Source organism: Palaemon carinicauda, chromosome 40, assembly GCF_036898095.1.
Source record: "Palaemon carinicauda isolate YSFRI2023 chromosome 40, ASM3689809v2, whole genome shotgun sequence".
NCBI lineage: Eukaryota > Metazoa > Arthropoda > Malacostraca > Decapoda > Palaemonidae > Palaemon > Palaemon carinicauda.
The window spans coordinates 41,396,949-41,424,511 of record NC_090764.1 but is presented as its reverse complement, the minus strand read 5'-3'; the positions used below and the strand labels follow the sequence as shown (position 1 = coordinate 41,424,511).

Here is a 27,563-nt window from a genome sequence, read left to right as displayed (position 1 = left end):
TCCTTGTTATGTGACCCCAATCCTGGACCCTCGGGCTCATGCCATGGACGCATTACCCCGGGATTGGAACCATTAGAGGAAGATTTCCCTATCTCTCCCAGTGAATCTTCTAAAAACTTTAACACCGACTGCGCTCCTTCCGGGGCGCAGTGGTTTTAGTACCACCTCACTGCCCAAGAACAGTTGGTTTCCTCTCCTCCTCGAGTGGAAACTCCGTCCCATCCGGATTCCGTTCCTCAACTGACCCGAGTATTCCAAACTCACTGTGTCGGATTACTCAAGGATGACCAAAACCCTAACTTTGTGGACTACAGGAAGTTGGCAGCTCGTAGAGACTCGAACATTGAACCGGAAAACGATTTCTTCATCGAATCAGTCAAAAGGGACTCGACAATTCGCCAATATGATTCGGCCGTTAACCCCCAAAATAGGTGGTCCCCTTGGAAAGTTATTCCTCTTCTCCAAGATACTTTCTATGTCCGGTCACCACTCTCAGGGCCTTTTTAGCCACGACTGCTACCCGATCGTCTGGCCCCTTGTTTATCAGGGAACAAGGAGGTACCATTCCCATACGTGGTATTAGGCTATAGATCCTATACTTCGTTTGACAAGCCAATCCGGGATCATTTCCCCCAGAAGATGGACTTTGATGACCTTATAAAGTTCACGGGTTGGGAATCTCCTATGGTTTTCAAACGCCACTATCTAATGAACTTACAGGCTCTTAAATACCCAACAGTTGCAGCTGGGAGCCGTATCTCTCCCCAGTGATCTTTTGTTCTTCCTTTCATCCATCTCTTTTCTTCTCCCTCCTACCCGCCACTCGCACCACGACGCCGCTTCCTTGGTAGTTCGTTAGCCCTAAGTTTATTACATATTAGGTTATGTTTGTAACTATTATTGATTACCGTTGTTACAGGGTTGGGATATTCTTAGCCATGTCAGTTTTGTAGCATGTTTCCTCTGATACTCGGAGGATTCCCTGTTATCATGTTTGTTTACCTTAATTATTTATGATTTTCTTTACATGGTGTTGTTTCTCTCCCCTCATTAAATTAGTTATTGTTTGGCTTGGAAGGCATTCTCTGGTACATTTTCACCCGGCGCCACAGATCGACCCAGAAAAGGGATTTTGACGAAGGAAAAATCTATTTCTGGGGAGAGACCTGTGGCGCCCGGTGAAACCCTTCCCCTTTATTTTATACAATCCCACCCTTTCCTTTCCAAGCCATCATGGCCAATACAGAAGGATGTTGTTCAGATGGCGCTCGCGTCGTGGCGTGGGTGGTGTGGCGCTGGTGGTTGGCAAGGGCCTTTGTATCGGCCCATCCCTTTGACGAAGGAATTAACTAAATGGAAGACAACCTGTGAATAGTGGATTTCACGCGCCTTTGCTTTATACACGACACCCTAAAGGTGCTCGCGCGAGGGTTGTAACCTCAGCATTCCATGCTTTTATCTTTCTCTGGTATAATTGGAAGGTTTTATCAGAAAAGGTATATAAGAAGGACTCTTTTCACCGGGCGCCACAGGTCTCTCCCCAGAAATAGATTTTTCCTTCGTCAAAATCCCTTTATTGATCATATGTATGTAACCAAGGACTTGCCAAAAAGCATGTTCCGACTCTGCGTTCATCTTCTGAGCAGACTTTAGGACTAGTTACCCTAGGGAGATAGTCATCATCTGAGTCCAGAAATTCATCTACCTCCAAGCTCTCTCCCATAGGAGCCTGTGGTAGGTCAAGTCGTCAACAAGGGAGGCTTCTTGGGAGGGTCCCACCTCGGGGGATTCTCGGGCTCTCTCAGACCTGAGTGCTTCCATTATTTTAGAATTCTTAGGAACTGTCTTTGTGTCTTAGGGTTCCATGTGAAGGGGAAAATGCTCTTTCACGATCGAAGCTCTGGGGGAAGCTTGCAGTACCGTTGGGGCGTGAGCCTTGGAAGTTGAAGGTTCCTCCTTGTCTGGAGGCCTGGAGACAGGCCTTAGGATTCTGGTCTAAAATCTCGAAAGATTTCATGGAGTACCACGAGGCAACCTTCGCCTCTGTCTGGTTGTCATCCTATCACCAGTGCGGATAGGAGTGAAAGAAAGTGGACCGAAGTCCTGGACATCAACCCTTCCATCATATCTAGGTCTGGAAGAATGAACTGGACGCCATCTAAAAGAACAGTTTCGGAGGCACTTCCCGAAGGCTTAGGGTTCATAACTACTTGTGAAAGAGGGACTGGAATGCATGTGAAAAGAGTGATATTGGCCGATTCACGAGCAGATGGAAGTGTTTCACAAGTGATCAAGGGCGAGGGAGGAGGAGGGAGCCTTGGAGGCTTCTGCTGTGCTGCCGGGCTGCAATCCTTCGTTGAAGGCGGTAAAGAAAGCCTCTGACAGGGAGGAGAGCATTGCATTGGCAGGCGTTGCGTCGGACACCCCATGCTGCAAAGGGAGCAGAGGGTTAGAGGATATGGAGAACGTCTAGTAGGAGAGTGTCGGTTGGGAGATCATTCTCCATGCTTAGGTCGTCTACGGGTATGAGCAGTAGATATTTTATCGTGATTGATTGATTGATTTAAGGTTTTCTTGCATCCTGACATCTAAGGTCATTGATGCCGATAGCATTTATTATATATGAAAAATAAGAGAATTCAATTTAAACCATAACAGTTAAAATGTCATTATAATAGTTAAAGTGTTTCCAGAAGACATGCTTCTGAAATAAATCTAAAAATGCCGCTCGCATAGTACGACACATCATGTCCAAGAATCTTGGCAAGGATGAACCTGCCATCCTCACCTCGAGCCTCAAACAGATATCTAGGGCCTATTTCTTAAATATGTTATTTTCATTAGTAAAATAAATTTTTGAATATACTTACCCAATGATCATGTAGCTGTCAACTCTGTTGCCCGACAGAAATCTACGGTCGGGATACGCCAGCGATCGCTATACAGGTGGGGGTGTACACAACAGCGCCATCTGTGAGCAGGTACTCAAGTACTTCTTGTCAACAAGAACTCAATTTTCTCCTCGGTCCACTGGTTCTCTATGGGGAGGAAGGGCGGGTCCTTAAATTCATGATCATCGGGTAAGTATATTCAAAAATTTATTTTACTAATGAAAATAACATTTTTCAATATTAATCTTACCCGATGATCATGTAGCTGATTCACACCCAGGGTGGTGGGTGGAGACCAGCATACATGTTAACAAAGAAGCTAAGTATCCCGTATCTTATTTTAGCCGTTATCCAAAATAACAAACATAAAATAAATAAGTACCTGGTAAGAAAGTCGACTTGAACCATTACTCTGCCTTTTTAAGTACGTCTTCCTTACTGAGCCTAGCGATCCTCTTAGGATGCTGAGCGACTCCTAGGTGCTGAAGTATTAAGGGCTGCAACCCATACTAAAGGACCTCATCACAACCTCTAATCTAGGCGCTTCTCAAGAAAGAATTTGACCACCCGCCAAATCAACCAGGATGCGGAAGGCTTCTTAGCCTTCCGGACAACCCAGAAATATTTCAAGAGAAAGATTAAAAAGGTTCTGGAATTAGGGAATTGTAGTGGTGGAGCCCCCACCACTACTGCACTCGTTGCTACGAATGGTCCCAGAGTGTAGCAGTTCTCGTAAAGAGACTGGACATTCTTAAGATAAAAGACGCGAACACTGATTAGCTTTTCCAAAAGGTTGCGTCGAAAATATTTTGCAGAGATCTATTTTATTAAAAGGTCACGGAAGTTGTGATAGCTCTAACTTCGTGTGTCCTTACCTTCAGCCAAGCTTGGTCTTCCTCATTCAGGAGGGAATGAGCTTCTCGTATTAACAGTCTGAAAATAATAGGATAAAGAATTCTCCGACATAGGCAAAGATGAATTCTTAACTGAACACCATAAAGCTTCAGACGGGCCTCATAAAGGTTTTTAAAAAAGAACTTAAGAGCTCTACAGGACATAATACTCTTTCTAGTTCCTTTCCAACCATATCGATAAGTTTGGAATAACGAACGATATTGGTCAAGGGAGAGAAGGCAGCTCGTGTTTGGCTAGAAAACCAAGATGTAGAACATGTAGTCGTTTCGGATGAAAATCCGATGTTCTTGCTGAAGGCATGAATCTCACTGACTCTTTTAGCTGGTAAAGCATATCAGGAAAAGAGTCTTAAAGGTGAGATCTTTCAGGGAGGCTGATTGAAGTGGTTCGAACCTGTCTAACATAAGGAATCTTAGAACCACGTCTAAATTCCAACCAGGTGTAACCAAACGACGCTCCTTCGTGGTCTCAAAAGACTTAAGGAGGTCCTGTAGATCTTTATTGTTAAAAAGATCTAAGCCTCTGTGACGGAAGACTGATGCCAACATGCTTCTGTAACCCTTGAAAGTGGGAGCTGAAAGACATCGCTCTTTTCTCAGATATAAGAGGAAGTCAGCTATTTGAGTTACAGAGGTACTGGTCGAGGATACGGATACTGACTTGCACCAGTTTAGGAAGATTCCCCACTTCGATTGGTAGACTCTAAGGGTGGATGTTCTCCTTGCTCTAACAATCGCTCTGGTTGCCTCCTTCGAAAAACCTCTAGTTCTCGAGAGTCTTTCGATACTCTGAAGGCAGTGAGACGAAGAGCGTGGAGGCCTTGTAGTACCTTCTTACGCGTGGCAGACGTAGCAGGTCCACCCTTAGGGGAAGAGTTCTGGGAACGTCTACTAGCCATCGAAGTACCTCGGTAAGTTATTCTCTCGCGGGCCAGAGGGAAGCAACTAGTGTCAACTTTGTCCCAACGAGAGAGGCGAACTTCTGCAGTACCTTGTTGACAAACTAGAACGGAGGGAATGCATAAAGATCTAGATGAGACTAATCTAGTAGAAAGGCATCTAAAAGAACCACTGCTGGGTCTGTTGAGAGCCTCTTGGACATCGAGGTTGCGAAGAGATCTATGGAGGATGGCCCCAGGTGACCCAAAGTCTCTTGCATACATCTCTGTGGAGGGTCCAATATGTTGGAATTATTGTCCCTTCCTACTGAGACAAACTGCTAAGACATTCAAGTTGCCTTGGAAGAAATTTGTTACTAGTGAAAAGTCTAGACCTGTTGAACAGGAGAGGAGGTCACTAGCGAACTCGCACCATGTCAGAGAGTAGGTCCCTCCTTGCTAGGAGATGAACATCAAAGCAGGGAGTTGTCCGTGTTGACCTCCATGACTTCGTCTTGAAGGAGAGACCTGAAGCTTTACCAGGTCAGACTTACTGCCAGAAGCTTCTTGCAGTTAAAATGCATTGTCCTTTGACGCGAGTTCCATAATCCCGAGCATTCCCTACCGCCTAAGGTCGCACCCCAGCCTACGTCCGATGCGTCTGAGAAGAGAACGTGGTTGGGACTCTGAACAGTCAGGGGAAGACCCTATAAAAGGTTGATAAAGTCCTTTCCTCAGGTTAGACCAGACTTATCTTCCGGAAACCGGGATCGAGACCGCTTCTAGCGTCTTGTCCTTTTCCAGTGAAGAACTAGATAAAACCGAAGAGGACGGAGGTGTAGTCTTCCAAGTGACACCAAATGCACCACGGAGGACAGTGTCCTAACCAGACTCATCCACAGCCTGACAGGGCTGTATTCCTTCTTCAGCATCTTCTGGATGGATAGCAGGGCTGGGGATTGATCTTCTTGTTCAGCCATGTCCTCATCAGAGGGTTCCTCATCCGAAACTGATGAGGAAACGGCAACGGAGTGGGCAACGTCTGACTCGCTGAATCCGGTCGCACTGGTGGATGCGTGACGGAGCCGGACACAAGATCATGGTACTGCTGCACAGTCTGTGAACTGTCAACCATGGGGAAGCGAGGAAGAACAGCGACAACCCGAAACTGTCTAGACTGTCTGGGTAGTACAGACAACCCCTTATCGGGTTGCTGAGGTTGCCGCACTGCGTCACAACAAGACACCTCTGCTGGTTGTTGAACGTCTTCCCAGTGACACACTGAACGTCCACAACCACTGGGTCGCACCGGTGGAGGAACCATCTCAACTGGCGGACGTGAGTAGGATACCTCAGCGTCCGTAAAAAATCCTCTATCAAGGACTAAGTTTGGACTGCATGTCTTGCAACCAAGCCCAAGGTCTATGGGAGCAGGTGTGGCAACAGACGGGGTTAGCGACTGAAGCGGAACCATTTACCCTCCCTGAAAGCATGTTATGCTTAAATAAAAGTCCATAGGAGGCTAAGCAGCTAAAGGCTCCTCTCCAAATGACAGAGTCCTCAAGGGAATATCAGAAGGAGGGAGAACAGCACTTTCTCATCTACAGGAACCATATCCGAGAAAAGCTAAGTTCTCTCAGTGAGGGTTTCACTGGTGCAAAAGCAGCAGACCAGAAGGCAACGTTATGAAACTGCTTGACAGTCTGTGAACTGTCAAAAACTGAACTGTCAACCACAACAGGAGCGTGAGGACATACAGCACTGGTGTATAAGTAGCAGACCAGAAGGCAACGTCATGTAACTGTATGACAGTTTGTGAGTTGGCAACAACCAAAGTTGTGTGGGGAAGCCTCAACTCCTGCCTGACTAGTTTGCTGCTGGCGAGTGGCGGTAACCACAGTGTGTTGCGGAGGCTGACACACCGTGTCAAAACACGGCAGCTTGTGGTAGCTCCCGCACGGCAACGGAGTGCTCTGTGTGTGGGAGTCATCATACATCTGGCAGGGTTGACTGTGCATGGGTGGAGGAGCTCTCACAACAAGAGTGTGAGAGCAGGAAGCCATGCCGGGCGCACAACCGTGGGAGGTGTAGGCCCACGGATGCATCGTCAACCTTCTCCGCAGTCGGAGTGTGGGAGCTGGCAACAACAAAAGCAGAGTGCTGGTGCGTGGGAGGGGCTGCGGTGGGTTGAGGAGCATGCGGTATGGAGCAGAGCATGCAGTAAGGTATGCAGAGCATGCTGTAAGGTATGCAGAGCATGCTGTAAGGTATGCAGAGCATGCTGTAAGGTATGCAGAGCATGCTATATGCAGAGCATGCTGTAAGGTATGCAGAGCATGCTGTAAGGTATGCAGAGCATGCTGTAAGGTATGCAGAGCATGCTGTAAGGTATGCAGAGCATGCTGCATGGGCAGCGGAGAATGCCGCATAGTGCTGGAACCCGGCAGCTCTACAGAACCTTCCCACTGCTGATGCGGTAGCTCACGCATGTTAGCAGATGGTGCAGCAAGAACATGCGTCTGGCAGGGTGGACTGCGCATCGGTGGTGGAGCTCTCACAGGTGGAGGGTGGGAGCAGGCTGCCGCAGTATCTGCTGAGCGCACAACCTCGGCGGGTTGTAGGTTAACAGGCTGCATTGTCAACCTTCCAGCATGATACTCCTGCATGAAGGAGCAAGTTGAGACTGTATAGTCTGCAGCATGGACCACTAGGGTCTATGAAAGACAACAACAAACGGAGCTACTGTCCGTTGTGACTGAGGGTTTAAAACAGCTGGTGCGGCAACAGACGGAGTTACTGCCTGTTGCGGTACCACCTAGCCTCTCTTGGGAGGTGTGCAGTTGTCGTACTGCAGCGAGTCCGAACTGACCCAGTGGCTACACCTAGGCCGTTGGACTTGCGCGGAAGGGACCGACTTGCACTTAAAAGCTGCAAGATTTGGTCCATGGTTTCTGCGAGAAACCTCTTCCGCAGACGAGGAATAAATGGGCTCTCTCGTCTTAGTGTGGGTGGGGTGATCACGTCGGCAACGTGTGTAGATACACCTGAAACTACGGAGGGAAACGTCTGTTCGTCGATCAAGGCCTGAGGAACCCATAAGTCCTTCGACATTACTTCTCCCCTGGGCTTGGGAGCTTGTAAGAGGTATCGGACTAGGTGAACAACTGGCACGAACAGACGAACCCTCGAACGCAACACTGTAACACTTTGCGCATATCACTTTATCACTTTTGATTTTCTGTTTGCACTTATTTCACTGAACTCGAAACTTTAAGTGGTTTGTACCTGAAACACGCAATCCTATCCTTCATTAAAAGGTAGTAATTGCGAAAACAGTATTACAATGTAACAGAAAAACATAATGAAAGATAAAGAATTCAGTGGCTGGAAAAGAGACTAAACACTAGATCAAATAAACTACGTTTAAAATCTCTCACCGCATAAAGCCTGGGAACAAGAATAAAACTCTAGAAACGTTTTACCTTCTTCCCCTATAGCGACTAGGGAGAAGAGTAAAAAACGAGAACAACGTTACCCGCTTGAACGAAACGTTTATCCTCCTCTCTCTCCCTCCGTCTCTATCTCTCTCTCTCTCTCTCTCTTGACTTAGAACCTGAGAGATGAGCCCAATTATATATCGTTAAAACATATTATTTGTTAAAGGAAAAAAACTGAAAGGTTTCCCAAATAAAAAGTTCCTTTATTAGAATTAAAACCATTTAAGCTAAGAAAGAATGAACGAAACGCTAGAATCGGTTTACTCTTTAGTTCATCTTTGAAAACAGTACGAGACTATCAAAGAAATTCTTTCAAAAACATTAAAATTAAAATAGCATAAATTCTTAACAGGAAAAACGATATGACGAGCTCAATGTTAATTAACTTCGGTTCCAAGTAAGGACCGCCTACTATTAGGAAAGGTCGCATATAAACAAACATAAAAATTAATTTTTCTAAGTTTATAATAAAAGGAAAGTTAATCGAAGAGGCCTATAAATGGCGGAGATAAAAAATAAAAAGTGAAAGAGAGTCTATACTCTCTTCGACACCAACACTTCCGTCTAAGGGAAGGGTCGGCCATTTAAAAGTGAAAGAGAGTCCATACTCTCTTCGTCACCATAATTAAATCAAATTAATTCCAAAAGCTTGCTAAGCTAATGATAAAGCTTCCTGAATAGCGAAGGCTAAACTCTAGAGCAAATACATCACCAAATCGTGAACAATAACTCCAGAATCAACAGCGTATCCAAGTAGGTCTAGCCGGTGGCACGACAGAGGAAAAATTGAGTTCTTGTTGACAAGAAGTACTTGAGTACCTGCTCACAGATGGCGCTGTTGTGTACACCCCCACCTGTATAGCGATCGCTGGCGTATCCCGACCGTAGATTTCTGTCGGGCAACAGAGTTGACAGCTACATGATCATCGGGTAAGATTAATATTGAAAATATTATAATAAGGGTATTCGGTCAACAAATGCCTCACTGTTAAAGGTACTAAACAGTCCTCGCAATACGGTTGGTGTTGGACCTTCAGCAGGAACTCGTGTGTCAACCAAGTGTGATCAATAAGGAGACAACAAAGAGTCGTCTCCCATTTTCAGGGTATCATGTTATACCTCCAAGGTGATATACAGTAACATTTATTACTTCCCTCATTTTATTGCCATCTAGACTATCCCAGTGCTGTTGCCATTTATTACAAACCAATTTCTTGACTTAAGGTAGGAAATCATTACAGGGAATGGAACACCTTCTTGGTAGCAACTTGGATGCCGCATTCTTCGCCAGTAAATCTGCCTTCTCATTCCCAGACACACCTACGTGTGCTGGAACCCAACAAAATCGAACTGTTATACCTCTCCGTCCAATAATAAAAAGCCATTTTAAAATCTTTAAAACTATAGAGTGTTACTTGAATTAAAAACTTCTAAAGCTTGAAGAACACTCCTTGCATCACTAAAAATTGTAAAATCACCCTTCTTTTCCAAAGCTATTTTCTCAATGGCAGTTAGTATGCCATACAGTTCGGCAGTAAATATGGAAGCTGTTAGAGGAAGTACACCTCTACAGTTAAAATCATTACTATGTACTTCAAATCCAATGCCAGCATCAGATTTGGAGCCATTAGTATATATAAAAGTTAATCCCCTATGTTCTGCAACATGTTCCATAAAGAGAGACCTGGATTCTAAGTCAGTCATATTCTTCTTAACTCCAATAAAGTATTTACAAAAAGTTACCTCAGGTAATTTCCATGGAGGCGTTAATGATACCTTGAACGGAAGCACCTTAATTCTAATTATATCAAGATTGTTTAATAATTGTTTCACCCAAAACCCATAAGGTTGAGGAGATTTTGGGAGCAACTCAAAGTAGGTTGAGTGCCTTACAAGGGTTGCAGTCTGAAAGGCGAATTAGGGAGTCTTTGCAATCTACACCAATACCGAAGAATGGAAGACATTCGGTAAAGGTCTAGAGGCAACTCTCCAGCATCAACAAGGAGACTTGTGATAGGTGAGGTTCTAAACGCTCCTGTGGACAATCTAATACCAGCATGATGTATAAAATCTAATATTTTCAACCGGCTTGGGGTGGCGGAGGAGTATATTTCGCATCCATAACTAATTTTGGATAAAATCAAGGCCTTGTATAATTTTAAAATAGTATTGCGGTCTGCCCCCTGGATGTGTGGGACAATACTTTTTAAAGACATTTAGCTTTAAATGCTTTCAAGTGAGAAATCCACGTAAGCCTACAATCAAATATCAACCCTAAAAATTTAGCTACACTTGCACATGGGATCTGTTGACCTTTGATGTATATATCCAGGTCTGGATGTACTCCCGGGATACGACAGAAATGGACAATTGTAGTTTTACTTGTCGAGAACTTAAATCCATTCATATCGGCCCACTGGATAATTTTGTCAATAGAGTTGTATTTTTCTCAACCATTGCCATTCTAGCTCCAGCAATTGATATGGACAGATCATCCACAAATAATGTTGCGAGAACATCCCGGGGAATGACTGAGGATATCCCATTAATTGCTAGTACTAAAAGAGTTGCACTCGGCACACTACTCTGAGGAACTCCTCCTTCCTGGCATTTACTCTCTGATAGAGCTTCCCCAACTCTCACTTGAAATACCTGTGTGAAAGAAATGACTGAATAAATAGTGGTTGCTCTATTCTTAATCCAAACTCGTACATACATACATACATATACCAAGGCACTTCCCTCAATTTTGGGGGGTAGCCGACACCAACAATGAAACAAAACAAAAAGGGGACCTCTACTCTCTACGTTCCTTCAGCCTAACCAGGGACTCAACCGAGTTCAGCTGGTACTGCTAGGGTGCCACAGCCCAACCTCCCACATTATCCACAACAGATGAAGCTTCATAATGCTGAGTCCCCTACTGCTGCTACCTCCGCGGTCATCTAAGGCACCGGAGGAAGCAGCAGGGCCTACTGGAACTGCGTCACAATCGCTCGCCATTCATTCCTATTTCTAGCACGCTCTCTTGCCTCTCTCACATCTATCCTCCTATCACCCAGAGCTTTCTTCACACCATCCATCCACCCAAACCTTGGCCTTCCTCTTGTACTTCTCCCATCAACTCTTGCATTCATCACCTTCTTTAGCAGACAACCATTTTCCATTCTCTCAACATGGCCAAACCACCTCAACACATTCATATCCACTCTAGCCGCTAACTCATTTCTTACACCCGTTCTCTCCCTGACCACTTCGTTCCTAACCCTATCTACTCGAGATACACCAGCCATACTCCTTAGACACTTCATCTCAAACACATTCAATTTCTGTCTCTCCATCACTTTCATTAACCACAACTCCGATCCATACATCACAGTTGGTACAATCACTTTCTCATATAGAACTCGATTTACATTCATGCACAACCCTCTATTTTTTACTACTCCCTTAACTGCCCCCAACACTTTGCAACCTTCATTCACTCTCTGACGTACATCTGCTTCCACTCCACCATTTGCTGCAACAATAGACCCCAAGTACTTAAACTGATCCACCTCCTCAAGTAACTCTCCATTCAACATGACATTCAACCTTGCACTACCTTCCCTTCTCGTACATCTCATAACCTTACTCTTACCCACATTAACTCTCAACTTCCTTCTCTCACACACCCTTCCAAATTCTGTCACTAGTCGGTCAAGCTTCTCTTCTGTGTCTGCTACCAGTACAGTATCATCCGCAAACAACAACTGATTTACCTCCCATTCATGGTCATTCTCGCCTACCAGTTTTAATCCTCGTCCAAGCACTCGAGCATTCACCTCTCTCACCACTCCATCAACATACAAGTTAAACAACCACGGCGACATCACACATCCCTGTCTCAGCCCCACTCTCACCGGAAACCAATCACTCACTTCATTTCCTATTCTAACACATGCTTTACTACCTTTGTAGAAACTTTTCACTGCTTGCAACAACCTTCCACCAACTCCATATAACCTCATCACATTCCACATTGCTTCCCTATCAACTCTCCAGATCCATAAACGCAACATACACCTCCTTACCTTTTGCTAAATATTTCTCGCATATCTGCCTAACTGTAAAAATCTGATTCATACAACCCCTACCTCTTCTAAAACCACCCTGTACTTCCAAGATTGCATTCTCTGTTTTATCCTTAATCCTATTAATCAACACTCTACCATACACTTTTCCAACTACTCAACAAACTAATACCTCTTGAATTACAACACTCATGCACATCTCCCTTACCCTTATATAGTGGTACAATACATGCACAAACCCAATCTACTGGTACCATTGACAACACAAAACACATATTAAACAATCTCACCAACCATTCAAGTACAGTCACACCCCCTTCCTTCAACATCTCAGCTTTCACACCATCCATACCAGATGCTTTTCCTACTCTCGTTTCATCTAGTGCTCTTTTAAGTATACCATATCTCCATGTGGTATCATATGCCTTTTCAAGATCAAAACAAGATTGTCACATGGTGCTATTTGGAAGCAAAGGCTTCACAAATAGAGGACTCAAGTCGTATCAGCACATCAGTCGTTGTGCATTTTTCTCAATCCACATTGAATGGGTGATAAAATACCCTTCTTTCCAAGGTACCACATCAGTCTTACATTGACCATCTCCATGATTTTGCACAAACAAGATGTCAATGCAATTGGCTTATAATTTGCTGCTAAAAACTTGTCCTTACCAGGTTTTAAAAAAGCTAAATTAATGGCAAGTTCCCAAACACTTGGATAACTATGACCATACCATATTCTATTAAAAATGCTTAAAATGAATAACTTTGTATTAAAAGGTACGTGTTTAATCATTGCATATAGAATTCCATCGGGTCCAGGGGCTGTATTGTTACACGTAGCAAGTGCAGAATCAAATTCCATTTCGGTAAAAGGAGAATTATATGACTCTTGCTTTCTTGTTGCAAAATTTAAAGCCTTCTTTTCTTCAATGCTCCTGTACTGGAGACCAGCTGCTGCTTCACACTTGCACAATACATTTGAAAAATGGTCAGCCAGGGCATTGCTAACTTCAGTTGCTCCAGTCATATACTGGCCATTTACCCTAAACACTGGTGGTGGGTTTGGGGTGAATTTGCCAGCTATCTTTTTGACTTTCCTCCACACAGATGATGTTGGTGTTCTACTGTTAATGGAGGAAACAAATGACATCCAAGACTGGCGCCTAGCTTCTTTCATGGCACGACGGAACTGTGCTCTACATTTCTTGTATATGAATAAATTCTCCTCAATACGGCACATGCACAATAGAGTTAAAGACTTTCTTGTGGCTTTGTGCAGGGCAGTTAGTTCTGATGACCACCAGGGGACTGGTCGTCATCTGAGTATCCCTGTTGTTTTGGGAACGGAATTGACTCCTGCTGTGTGAAGAGTTCCATTAAGTAAGTTTATGGCATCATCAACACTTTCAAACTGTTCTGCATTTCCTTCAATTTCACTTAGCTCCCGAAATCTATCCAAGTCCGCCTTATCAAGATTCCATCGAGGCGATCTCTGTAAAGGTGGACCATTGTTGGTGTTAATAATGATTGGTACATGATCACTAGTATGCCAATCATCTAATGTTCTCCAATTAAAATCGAGAAGACAGAGCTTGCAACTGATAGGTCAATGCAAGACAAGGTACCTGTCTGAACATGAAAGTGTGTAGGCTCTTCTGTATTAAGGAGTCCTACATCTTCATTCTCCAAAATTGATGATATATTACCCATTGCATTTGCCAAAACATCACCCCATAAAGGATGTCTACAATTAAGAACTCCTAGTAAGAGAAAAGGTTATGGGAGTTGTTCAATCACCTCAACTATATCATCATATGAGATGTTATCATTTGGAAGCAAATAAAGAGAATAAACGTGTATTTTCTCCCTATATCAATCTGTACAACCACTGCCTGCAGAGGGGTACAGAAAGACAAAGATATTTGGGGAACATCTTGACGAACGTATATAAGACTTCCCCCATGGCTCCCTGCTCGTTGATCATATGATGTCCTATAGCTAACATACTCTCGAGGACAAGGAGTATTAGCATCGCGCTTGCTTTCTTGTAGACATACATTTATAGGGGAGTGCTCACGTATGAGGAGCTTAAGTTCTTCATATTTCGTACTTAAACCCTGGCAATTCCATTGCAGAATGGAAGAAAAAACTTTGGTTTATTTTTTGGAAGCCACCTTAGATGAAGTCTTCCCATTAGCAATATTTGATCTAACCATATTTCCCCGTGGTATCTCTAGAGGGGATCTTGATATAGTGGGTTTTGTGTTCTCTTTTTCTTTGTGTCCTTTTGATCTAATTGTTGAGGAGGATGGTGGACCTCTACTTGAATTTCTGATTTGTTCAATTCACCTTCCAGTTGATCAGAAACATCAGCAGACAAGACGACATATTTATTTGAAGTCGTGACTTTAATGTTTCTTATGGTAGGAGGCGAGAGAGATGGAGGTCTCTCTCTTTTCAGATTAAAAGATTGTGATCTGTCAGAATTTTGCACCTACCCCACTACACGTTCTCCAGGTAAATTGATTTCAAGCGGAACCTCCATCAGATCAGGCAAGGCCATGGCCTGAGAGAGGTTTGTACTATTGTTTAGAATGGGAGTAGATGGTTTTTTAATACCTTTTAGATCATTAAGTATCTGTTTTGATTTTTCTACAATTTCTGGATGTAGATTTTCGATGGGACTTTCAACCTCTTTAACTACATTCATATGTTTCTTTATACTTTTAGTGGGAATATAATTTTCGTCCTTGTGCTTTGGCAAGTTTTTCTTTAGAACCATTGAAAAAGGTTGCCCTGGTGTTATCTTCTTTTCAAGAGCTCTTTTACGAGCCTCTAAAAGTAACTCTTTCCATGGTCCTAATGGCCTGAATTTTTCTTTAAAAAATAAACTTAACACAGCTTTTAGATGTGGCTGGGTGTGCTTCCCCACAATGTATGCAATTTGGATTTTCTAAACATACTCCCATGACTATTTTTTCCACAGTTGGCACAAGCAGCTGGCTTATTATTCAGTTTTTCCTTGCATTTCTAAATGGCCATACATTTGGCAATGATAACATCGCAATGGTGAAGGGATATAAGGTTTCACCTTCAAAGATAGCCAACCAGCTTTAATAACATTTGGTAATCTACATTGATCAAATGTTACAATCAAAGTAGCAAGAGGAATATGTTCTTCAACTCTCTTTCTCATTCTGACTACTTTTACTACTCCTTGGCTTTTCAGTTCATCCTAAATTTCTTTTTCCTCTATATCCAGCAATTCTGGAACATATATCACACCTCTACTCTGGTTGAAAGTAGGGTGCGAAACGCATTTTACACTATGACCATCCAATGTTGTAAGTGTTTTTAACCTTTCACCTTGTAATGGGGATAGTGTGTCTATCAAGAGACTTCCATTTCCCTGGGGTAGAATTTTTGGCTGCCCTCCACATAAAGTGACCATTTCCCTGTTGGCTTTAAAGACATTTACATGCTCATTTCTTCCGTTTTCAAATTCTAAGATAAAAAATTTTCATAATTCACTACTTCATAGTGTCCAGGTAATACTTTTACTTTTCTATATCTTTTTGTACTGTCATCATTTCTCACTCTCTCTCTCCTTCTCTAGTGTTTTCTTATCATTCTTTCCATAACGCATATAAGGTTCCAATGTTACAATATTAGAACCCGAGTTGGAGCTGTCTGTACCGAGGTCCATGTTTATATTTTCCAGGTCGTCAACAGAGGGGTGGGTTTTTTTTATAAGATGAAGCCGGGCTATCCACCTCTTATCGGAGGATGTCAGTCCTCTTATCCCATGTGGCCCAACACGAGAAGAGGCTTCAGCGGGGACTAGTCCTTTATTAAGGTGGGTGTACACTGGTCAGTGGGGGTGGTTAGCCCCTCCCACCGGTGACTCCAATGCCTGGCGTCACCCATTACCCGCAAATATGGGTGACTTACAACCGGATCACTGGAGCCCGACTCTTAAGACTTGGTCTGCACCCAATGGGGTCTGCCAGAGGGTGATGGCATCTAAATTGGCACAGGGTTAGATAAAATGCTGTCCATCCCACACTGTGCCAAATCCAAAGCAGCAGCCAAAGTATAATCAAAGAAGCCAAAGTCGTCAACAAGTTCAAGCCCAAAAGGAAGAGATGGGAGAAAAAAAAGAAATAACCAAAAGGAAAAGAGAAAGTGCTGACTGATTTAGTTGGATCAACAGTTGGGAACCGAGGTCCAGTGGGAAAGTAGTTCCCACTGTTCATTAGAGCTCAGCTGCTAATCCCTAAGCCCCCCATCCTCATCAAGGCTTCAGCATCTAAGGGGGTATTTTATCGTGAAGGCCAGCATCGAGATCCTGGGGATGAACGAGGAACTCGCAATAGGGTGTGTCGTCCTTGCGAAGAGGATCGTTTAGAAGAGCATCTCGCTCGTGATTGATCAATTGATTTTAGGTTTTCTGGCATCCTGACATCAATGTCGTTTATCATAAATAAGAATAAAACAAAATTCAATTAAAACCATAAAAGCAAAGATGTCATTACAAAAATTAAATAGCTTTAAGAATACCTGCTTCTAAAATAAATCTAAAAATGCTGCTAGCATTGAACGAAACGTTTCCAAGAATCTTAGCAAGGATGAACCTTCCATCCAGGCCTCGAGCCTCAAACAGATATCAATCTCTTGCGGTACAATAAGCGAGGCATTCGATCAAAATATGCCTCACTGTCAAGGGTACCAAGCATTCTTCGTAATATGGCTGATGTTGCCCAGTCTTCAGGTAACCAATGAGGAGATGACAGAGGGACTTCTTACACTTTCGGGGCATCATGTTATATCTTCAAGGAGATATAACATTCGTTATTTATCTCATCTTATTACCATCTAGACTATCTCAATTCTGTTGTCAATTATTATAAAACAATTTCTTAATGGTAAGTACAAAATCATTACAGAGGATGGGATACCTTCTTGGTCGCAACTCAGATGCAGCGTTTCTTGCCAATAAATCTGCCTTCTTGTTCCCAGACACACCTGCATGTTCTGGAACCCAACAAAATTGAACTGTTATACCTCCCAGTCCAATAATAAAAAAACATTCTGTAATCTTCAAAACTAAAGGGTTACTAAAATTAAAACTTTTAAAGCTTGAAGGACACTCCTTGCATAACTAAAAATGGTAAAATTACCCTCCTCCTCCAACACTATTTTCTCAATAGCAGTTAGTATGCCATACATTCTGGCAGTAAATATGGAAGCTGTTAGGGGAAGTGCACCTCTACAATTAAAAACATTACTATATACTCCAAATCCAATGCCAGCATCAGCTTTGGAGCCATCAGTATATATTAAAAGTCGATTACCTATGTTCTACATGTTCTATACAGAGACCTGACTTTTAAACCAGTCATATTCTTTTTAACACCAATAAAAATATTTAAAAAAATATATCACTGGTAATTTCCATGGCGGTGTTGATGATATGTTAAGTGGAAGCACCTTACTTCAAACTAAATCAAGACTGTATCGATTGTTTCACCCAAAAACCATAAGTTGAGGGGATTTTGGGTGTATAAGTTGAGGGGGTTTTGGGTGTAACTCAATCTACATTGCCTTACAAGGTTTGCAGTCTGATATGCTAAAGAATTAAGAAGTCTTTGCAACCTAAACCAATAATGATCAATAGAAGACTTTCGGTAAAAGTCTGAGGGTAACTCTTCAGTGTCAAGGAGGCGGCTTAGGATAAGCGGGGTTCTAAAAGCCAATCTGATACCAGTATGGATTAAGGAATCCAAAATCTTTAGTTGACTTCGTGCAGCTAAGGAGTATAATTCACATCCATAACTAATCTTTGAAAAATTAAGGCCTTGTATAATTTTAAAATAGTTTTACACTCTGGCCCCCATGATGTATGTCAGCCTGAAATCAAATATCAAGCCTAAAAATTATAAATTCGTTGATAATTTGTATTTTTCCTAACTATACAAACCTTAGCTATTTATTAGGGGTTATACTTTCGGCAGAGCTGAAATGACAAGCCATTAAAATTTAGCGAGGGTTAACTACCCACACCGCTAGTTAGCGGGGTTGGGGGGGGGGACCTTGCTACTACTCCCGTTCACACACCTGTGATTTAGTCACTTTGCTTGGAGGTACGACTTCAAGGGGGATAGGGTTGGTGGGCAAGTTTGTATAAATAGCTAAGGTTTGTATAGTTAGGAAAAATACAAAGTATCTACGAATTTGTCATTCGTACCGTAACTGGAATACAAACTACGCTATTTATTAGGAGTGACTCGCCCATTAGGAAGGGTGGATGTCCCTGCCAATCTGGCTTTTGTCTTTGCCCATGTTAGAACTAAAAAATAAGGAGTGTCTGCCCTCGCTAAAACCTTGCTACGCAAGGCACACGGCCTACGCAAGCTGTGTGTTGAGACATGCAGAAGTGTGACTGTCTAGGTAAAGTTATTCCAAGTATGTAGGAAAAACCTGACGTAACCAAGACTTTCCCAATACCACCTCGCCAAGGTATGGGGACGCAACAGTATTAGCTAAATACTAGGTACACAAGGGAGCATGGTTTACCTGCAGTGGTTTGAGGTCAGCTTATGCAGAGAACCCAGGATGCTGCTTTCCCCACGAGAGGGTAGGATGAAGAAAAGAATAAGAGCCAGTCAAATCTTTTCATTCACGCAGACTAAAACCGGGTAACAGTGCCCTCAATCTTCTGCTACTTGTCCAATAAGGAGCTTGAAGTATACAACCAGCTGTTGTGCAGCCACCACCGGACCGATAAGAGATCGTATCGAGTTCCTGTGGGTCACGTCTTGCAGGAGAAAGGTTGTGAAAGTCACCTGGAGCATTCACATCCTTTCTTGTTTAACCTGCGTCACAAAGTAATCTGCTAAGAAGGACCAGGGGCATAGCTATGCCACTGACACTGCGAGCCGTCATGTCGAGATGATGTTTCGGTGATCCTCCTCTAGTTTTTCCCAGTGCTGATGACAAGAGAAGGGACCCGGGTGGGCTGTTGCCATTTTCTCTAGGTAAAGTCTCATACCTTACACTGGGTACAGTAACGGATGATCTGGATCGTCCATTACCGAGTGAAGACTTGTGTAGGATCTGTCACCTCTGGAGACTGTGTCTGGCAACATACTCAGGGACGAAACTGAACATTGTCTTTCACCCTTCTCATTAATGGGCGATGTCGAAAGAGAGACCATGAAGTTCCTTGACTCATATGGTTGCTGTCCGAGTGAGTAGGAACATTGTCTTCTTAAATAAGGTGAAAATTTGTTGCCTGGTGAAGTGGAACATAAGGAGGTCTCTTAAGAGATCGGAGAATTTGAACCATGTTCCGAGAGGAAGGTCTCAATTCCGACTGGAGAAAGGCAAGTTGTAAGTTCGTATGAGTTAGGAAAGGTCTATCGATGAGAGAATGTCCCTTCCTTTCTGTTTGTTGGTGAAGGATCAAGGTCGAGTGATCATCTTTACCTGACGAAACTGAATAGGGGGTCTTTTCCTCTTGTATATACTCGAGGATTCCGCTATTGCTGGAATAGAGGTATCGAGTGGAGAGAGACACTTTCACATGACACCAACCACTTAAGACATTATACTGCCTGGTAGACTGATGCTGAGGAATTCCTCAGATATCTAGACAACCTTTTCGCAAAAGAGGTACTGGGTAATCTCCAGGCGTAAAAACATTGCAAAGCTATAGCTTGTGGTAGGTGTCGAAGTGGGTTGCCTGTGATGTGGAGAGGGTTCTCTTGGAGACTATCAGGAGCTGCAAAAGGTTTGGAAACCACTCTGCGTAATGCCATAGCAAAGCTAGGAGAGTCCTTGAGAGGCTGACCAATGTTCTAGCCTTCTTAAGTGCCCTTCTCCAGACAAAACAGGGACGAGACGTAAACGTCATTGTTGTACCCACCGTTGTTGCCAGAGCGCCTTGGGGTCTGGGGCTGGGGAGCAACAGTAGCCTGAGGTTCAGGAGCGTTGCGAACAGATCCCTAGTTGGAGGACCCTGTAAAGTCGGGACTTTGTCGGCTACAAGGCGATCCAAAGACCATTCGGTATACCTTATCTGAGATGCTGTGCACAGATTGTCAGCGAGCACGTTCTTCTAGTCTGGAATGAAGCGGGCTGATAGTGGTACAGAACAGACTTTGTCCCATCTTAGTGTTTATACTGTTAGATGGGAAGAGGCTACAAGCAAGTTCCTTCTTGCTTGCTGATGTGAGTCTCTATGTGGTGTGTGGTGTTGTCGTCCATCACATCACTGAGTGGTCTGTTAGGAACCGATAAGGCTGCTGAAGAACTCTGACCAGAGGGCCAAGGTGTGGTGCAGCACTATGGTCCCTCCTCTCTTCTTTTGATGTGTTCTAAGCACAACATCAAGTCCGAGGGGTGGGGAGGGATGAGAAGGTTATACCGCTCTCTAGATTCTCGACTGACACCGATCCCTTGAGGTTCGTCCAAACTTCTGGTCCCATGGGGGTCAGAATGTCTGGGGGATCGACGGTCTGATTCCAGTTGGACTCAAGTCACTCTGGGATGGGAGTTGTTCTCGTTTTTGAGAAGATTTGTGGAGATAGATGTCAGGAATCATTCCCAGATACACCAGTCTTATGGGAGGGAAGTAGGGAAGACTTCCGCAGGTCTACCCTGATCCCTGGATCTTGGTAAAAAGACTTCAGAAGTTCTGGTCCTAATGCAAAGTTGCCACCGAGTCTGCTAAGGTCAGTCAGTCGTTCCGAGAGAGAGGAGACAGAAGACGATCCTGTGAGACCAGGATGGGTGTAGTAGAAAGACCTAAGCACAGTGCCCTGAACTGGTGTTTCTTGTTTGTCTAGACTGAATCTTCCAACCTTCCTAGATGGATGGTTTTGGGCCTGGAAGTATGTGTCCTTTAGGTCCAGTGTGCAAATGAAGACCTGAGGTCTTAGCCCTTGTTCGAACTCCAACATGGTGTGGACATCGACTCAAAGGGACAGCTCCTTGCGGATCCTTTTGCATGTTAGATTGTTGACGCTGCAGTCTTGACTAGTGTAGTGTTGTAAAGGATCAGACGCAATACCCAGTGTAAGAATTCTTCCCTGAGAGAGAGTTCCTTTAACTAACAGAAGGAAGGCAATGTTTAGCCTTACTATTAGCCCTGATGGGATTGATGCTATTCCTTAGAATAGAATCAATCTGGCGAATGTTAATCAATGGTTAACGGTTGGGTATCGTGGTTACTGTGCAGTTGGAGATTGCTCGCAAGTAGTTCCCTGTCGACAAGCCGTTGACGAGGGTTGTTGAATGTTTGCCGATCACTTTAGTGTGATGGCGAACGGCCAGTAGCGAGAAATATGTTGTATTCCTTCTGATCTAGGAAGCTACAGGAAGAGGTTGACTAGTAAGTTTGAGTCACGAACTGCTGGCGAATTGCCGATGACCGATAAATCGGTGGTCTGTGAGCCGATGGTGAGCTAGAGATAAGCAAGCTGACTATGGTCTCTCCTGGTTGTTCAGAGATCAGCAAGCTTTAGATGGGCTGGTCAGAGATCAGCGAGCTGAGCTCAATGATCGAAGAAAGATGAGCTGCCCATCGGTGATCTCGTGATCAGCAAGCTGATGACTGGTTATTTACTAGCAATCGGTGATTGGAACGCTAGCAATCGGAGATCGTTTGTCATTGGAGGGACTAGAGGTTAAAGATCAGCGTTGAGCTAGCAATTGGCGATCTGGTGATCGGCGACCTAGCTATCAGTAAACCGTGAACTAGCCATCAGCAAACAGTGATCTAGAGATCAGACTGTTGATGCTTTCCTGTTTGCTGACGGTGGTCTGTCAAGGAAAAAAAAAAAAACTTCAGAGGAGACAGGGACCAAGGATTCCCCGTTTCGATTCCCCTTATAAGATGGAATCTTCGGAATCTTGAATCCTTCTGTGAAGCCTCTTTCCTCTTTTCCCGGTGGCAATGTTATGCGATTGCGGGGAGGAATGGGGAAATGGTGACCTGTCCAAAAAGTTTTTTCCTTTTTTCTGCCTATTGCGCGAGTGTGCAGGAGAGTACTGGAGCGACGACACAGGATGATGCTGGTGCTCAATTTCTGCCTGGAGAGCAGGCAAGCATTGGCTCTTTGGCAAGAGCTAGCGCATTGGATCTGCGAGCACTGGCTCTTTGGCCAGAGCTGGCACATTGGATCTGAGATTGCAACTGCGCAGGAGGGCGCAGGAAAGTGCGGAAGAGCGCTGGCGCGCAGTAAGGCACTGCGTAGTTTTGTGCAGTCTCCTTAGAATGCGCCGAAGCGTGTGACTGGTTGCGCAAGGGCGGGTGCATTGGCGCGCGAGAGTACTATTGATGCGTGGAGACTGCTGGCGCGTGCGTGCAGACGACTGTTGACGCGTGCGCGCGCGGAAGACCGTCGGCGCGCGCGTTAGACTATCAGCGCGCGCATAAAACTATTGGCGCGCATGCGCAAGCGCACTGGTGCATGTGAAGACTAGTGCCGTGCGGCGTGGTAGGTTGGCAGGCTAGCTGGCAGGACGATCAGGAACTGGGATGTACTCTTTGGAAGAGCGGACATCTACCGATGACAACCGTGAAAGGTCCATAGAAGAGTCCAGGACCGAAGTCCACGGACTAAGCTGCAGCGCTAAGTTGCGCTGGTAGGTCTGCTAGTAGGATGATCAGGAACTGATGACGCCCATGAGGGCAGGAGGACCAGCAAGCTGAGCTTGGCAGAGTGATCCTCCGAAGAGGTGTCTCTATGAGTGATCCTCCGAAGAGGTGTCTCTATGAGTGATCCTCCGAAGAGGTGTCTCTATGAGTGACCTCTCTCGCGAACGAGGTGAACACTACGACTGTGCTCCACCCCTGAAGGAAGAGAGACTCAGCAAGGGGGAAGAGTAGTCGAAGCGAAGACAGCAATCGGAGTCTTGAAGTGGTAGGATCAGCAAGCTGACCTTCAACAGTAGCGATCCTCCAAAGATGAGTCTCTATGAGTGGCCTCTCTCGAACGAGAGAGGTGATGCTCATTAGTTGATAACGCCCATTAGGGCCAGTGGATCAGCAAGCTGACCTGCAACAGTAGCAATCCTCTGAAGAGGAGTCTCTACGAGTGGCCTCTCTCGCGAACGAGAGAGGTGAACACTTCGTAGAAGAGACTTGATGACACCCATGAGGGCCGATGGCTCAACAAGCTGACCTTCAATAGTAGCGAGAGGTGAACACTTCGTAAAAGAGACTAGCATAAGGCTGTGCTCTGCCCCTGAAGGAAGAGAGACTCAGCAAGGGGGGAGACTAGTCTGGGCGAAGGCAGCAACAGCAGTCGGAGACGATGAATTTATTAAGATGTGGGAAGTTCTCCCTTGGAAGGGAGAAACAACCTCATACCTGGGGAGGAAACTTTCCCTCGGAAAGGAAAGCTGTTCAACCCCTGGAGGCGAACCTCCTGGTTAGCATTCTAAGATCTGAAGTGCTGGTCATGTTGTCACGGGCGTACTTCTAAGAGAAGGGATGACGCACAAGATGACGTCCTCTGAAGGATGGCAGTGACAGCAGATTCCCCAGGCATGAACAGAACAGCTCTGCTTCGTCGGTATTCTTAGTCGAACGAAGAAAAAAAATGCATAGTTAGGTGGGAAAAAATGAAATTAATTATTTAACAGAAAATTCCCAAGGGAGGAACTCTGAAGAGGTACCCCAAGGGAACAACATAAAAATAAGTATTGCGCCCTCCCTTCCCCAGTCGACATCCACGGGAGAAGGGGGGAGCGGAGAAACTGTAATAAACAGAATTACAAATATTTAAATCAGCTAAGAATATTCACTAATAGCGAGAACCACTGATCCTCCGAAGGGAAGTGTTCCCCACGGAGAAAAGTTGAAAAGTTAAAATTACAATTAAAATTTCACTAAAAATAATTGAGAAACGATCGAAAGCGCAACCTAATCCGCGAACGGGAAAGGTGCTCTTCCCATAGTACACTGTTGTTGAATGGTGAACGACCTTGAGAATAGAAAGACCGTAGTCAATCTCTGAGAGGCCGCATTCCCTTCGCTCAATAATCCATGTTTCCCGTAGGAAAGGGGAAAAGGCGAAGACAATAGTTGAATGAAGAGGGTCCAGGTGATGACGATTCCCCTGCGCCGGCCGAGTCAACGGTTTTATGCCGACGGGAAGACCGATGGACCAGAGAGGTAGAGGTCGTTCCCCACGAAGTGGAACTGTGCTGGCCTTGTTCCGGTGCTAATGTACGCAAGTGTCGTCGTATATGTATCACCCACACAGCACAAACACTGAAAAGGAAACTTATCATATATCTATACACATATATACAGTACAGTATACATAAACATTAAGAATTTTTCATATATATACATGTATCAGGAAAAGTGGGTTAAAAGACAAAAATTAATAGCAGTCCAAAATAGGGGAGGAAGAACAGCGGAAACAACCGCTCTCCATCTGAGCCAAAAGCAAAATGACTAAATCACAGGTGTATGAAGGGGAGTGGTAGCAAGCTACCCCCCCCCTACCCCCGCTAACGTGCGGTGTGGGTAGTTAACCCTAGCTAAATTTTAATGGTTTGTCATTTCAGCTCCGCCGAAAGTATAACCCCTAATAAATAGTGTGGTTTGAATTCCAGTTACAGAACAAACTTAACTTCACTTACACATGGGATCCGTTGACCTGGATGTACTCCCTGAATACAACAGAAATAGACAACAGTTGTCTTGCTTGTTGAAAACTTGAACCCATTCATAGCCCACTGAATAATTTTGTCAATTGAGAGTTATAGTTTTCTCTCAACCATTGTCATTCTAGCTCCAGAATTAACTGCCTTGCACAGAGCCAGAAGAAAATCTTTTGACTAGACTGCGTAGATGTTGTACTGAGGGGAATTTGATATACAAAAAATGTAGAGCACAGTTCCGTTAAGCCATGAAAGAAGCTAGGCGCCAAGCTTGGGTATCATTTGTTTCCTCAGTCAACAGTAAAACACCACCATCTGTATGGAGGAAGTTAAAAAAAAAAAAGATAGAGGCAAATTTAACCCAAACCTACGTCTATAGTTGAAGGTGAATGGTCAGTAGGTGACGAGCAATTGAGGTTAGCAATGGCCTGGCTGATCCTTTCTCAAATGTATCATGCAAGTGTGTAGCAGCTCCTGGTCACCAGTACAGCAGTAAAAAGCATAAAATTTAAAATTTTACAACTGGAAAGGAAGAATCTCATAACACTCCTTTTACTGAAAGATAATTTAATTCCGCACTTGCTACGTGTAATGATACAGCCCCTGGACCCGATGGAATTCCATATGCAATAATTAAACATGTGCCAAGTTATTTATTTTAAGCATTATTAACAGAATATGGCATGATCATAGTTATCCAAGTGTTTGGGGACTAGCCATTATTTAAACTTTTTAAAATCGGTAATTATAAGTTTTTAACACCAAATTATTGCCCAATTGCAACAACATCTTGTTTATGTAACATCATGATGGTCAATGCAAGGCTGATATGGTACCTGGAAAAGAAGGGTATTTTATCACCTATCATGTGTGGATTAAGAAAAGTGCACTCGACTGATGTGTTGATACGACTGGAATCCTCTTATAGACGTAGGTTTGGGTTAAATTTGCCTGCTATCTTTTTTTTTAACTTCCTCCATACAGATGGTGGTGTTTTACTGTTGACTCAGGAAACAAATGATACCCAAGCTTGGCGCCTAGCTTCTTTCATGGCTTAACGGAACTCTGCTCTACATTTTTTGTATATCAAATTCCGCTCAGTACAACATCTACGCAATCTAGTCAAAAGATTTTCTTCTGGCTCTGTGCAAGGCAGTTAATTCTTAAGACCACCAAGGGACTGGTCGTCGTTTGAATAACACGGGTTTTGGGAATCAAATTGATTCCTGCTTTATGGTGAGTTCTGCTCATTAAGTCTATGGCATCATCAACACTTTCAAACTGTTCTGCACTTCCCTCAATTTCACTTAGCACAAGATATTTAAGGTGCTCCTCTAAGCGAAGCAACACCGGCTCAGTACCCCCGAGTTTAACATGGGGTTAAACGGTCTGCGCTCCTACCTGATCGCCCCCAGGACGGGCAAGGAAGAGCTCGGCGGGAGGTGAAGGTGTTTGGGAAAAGGAAGTTCGAGGTCTCTTCGCCCCTGAGGAAGACCCAGGGGCAAGAGATCCCTCTTGGACTTACTACTACACCCAAACCTCTCCCACTGGGAGGCAGGCCACTCCCTACACTCATCACAGGGGCAAACCCTGCTCGCAGACACCCCCTGCAAGTCGGGCACAAGTGACGATCGGTGTCCACCAATGACATGAGGGTGCAGCAGGAGCCCCTTCAGGACCAGGCCAGTTATGCATGGGAGCGTCATTATTATTATTTTTGTTGTTGTTATTAAATGCTAAGCTACAATCCTAGTTTGAAACGCAGGATGCTATAAGTCAAGGGGCTCCAACCCAACAGAGAAAATAGCACAGTAAGGAAAGAAAACAAGGAAAAAATAAATTATTTTAAGAACAGTAACAAAATAAATATCTCCTTTATAAATTATAAAAAAGAAAAACACACCCTGAAAGAGAAAAATGTCCCATAAAGCAATAGTCTCAATGGTCAAGCCTTAAGAAGAGAGTAGACACGTCTGATCTCTACCAGCTAAAAGAAAAAAAATTACTAGTTTGGCAATGTGTGTATAGATATAGGTGGCTCGGTAACCCACAGCCACCCCCTACCCTCCACACTTTAGTGGTCAGGTAGGGTTGCTACCTCGCATTACAAATCTTAAAGGCTAACTTTTCAGCTTCACCGAAATATGATCACCAGTAAACAGCGTAAGGTTTCTTAGTGAAGGAACAAATTTAATTTGAGTACCAAGCCCTTTTTGAGACAATTTACTCAACCTTATCACAAACACTACTAAAGCTAGATGATGTAAATTTCATTACCAGTACAACTAGGAATTTTATACATCTCAACTAATACAGCTAGGAATTGAACACTTTATAACTACTAAAGCTAGGATTTGAACACCATGAATTAAAACTACGAATATTACAGTTACCTTTTAACTAGGAATTGGAAACTTTATAACTACTAAAGATAAGAATTGAAAACTTCATAACCACTAAAGCTAGGCATTAAAAACTTCATAACTACTAAAGCTACGAACGGAAAACTTTCATCTTTTGAAAGCAAAATTGAAAATTTTTTTCATCTTTGAAACTATTAATTGTAAACTTTACAACAACTAAAGCTAAGAATTGAAACCTTTTTAACTATTAAAGCTTGGAACTG

The 27,563-nt window shown here is 43.9% G+C and overlaps 1 long non-coding RNA gene across 1 annotated transcript in view; it reads right to left on the bottom strand.

The window, feature by feature from the left end:
- The window catches only part of LOC137631731 (uncharacterized), a 123,551-nt gene that overhangs the window by 15,563 nt on the left and 80,425 nt on the right, over positions 1-27,563 (bottom strand). The window lies entirely within an intron of this gene.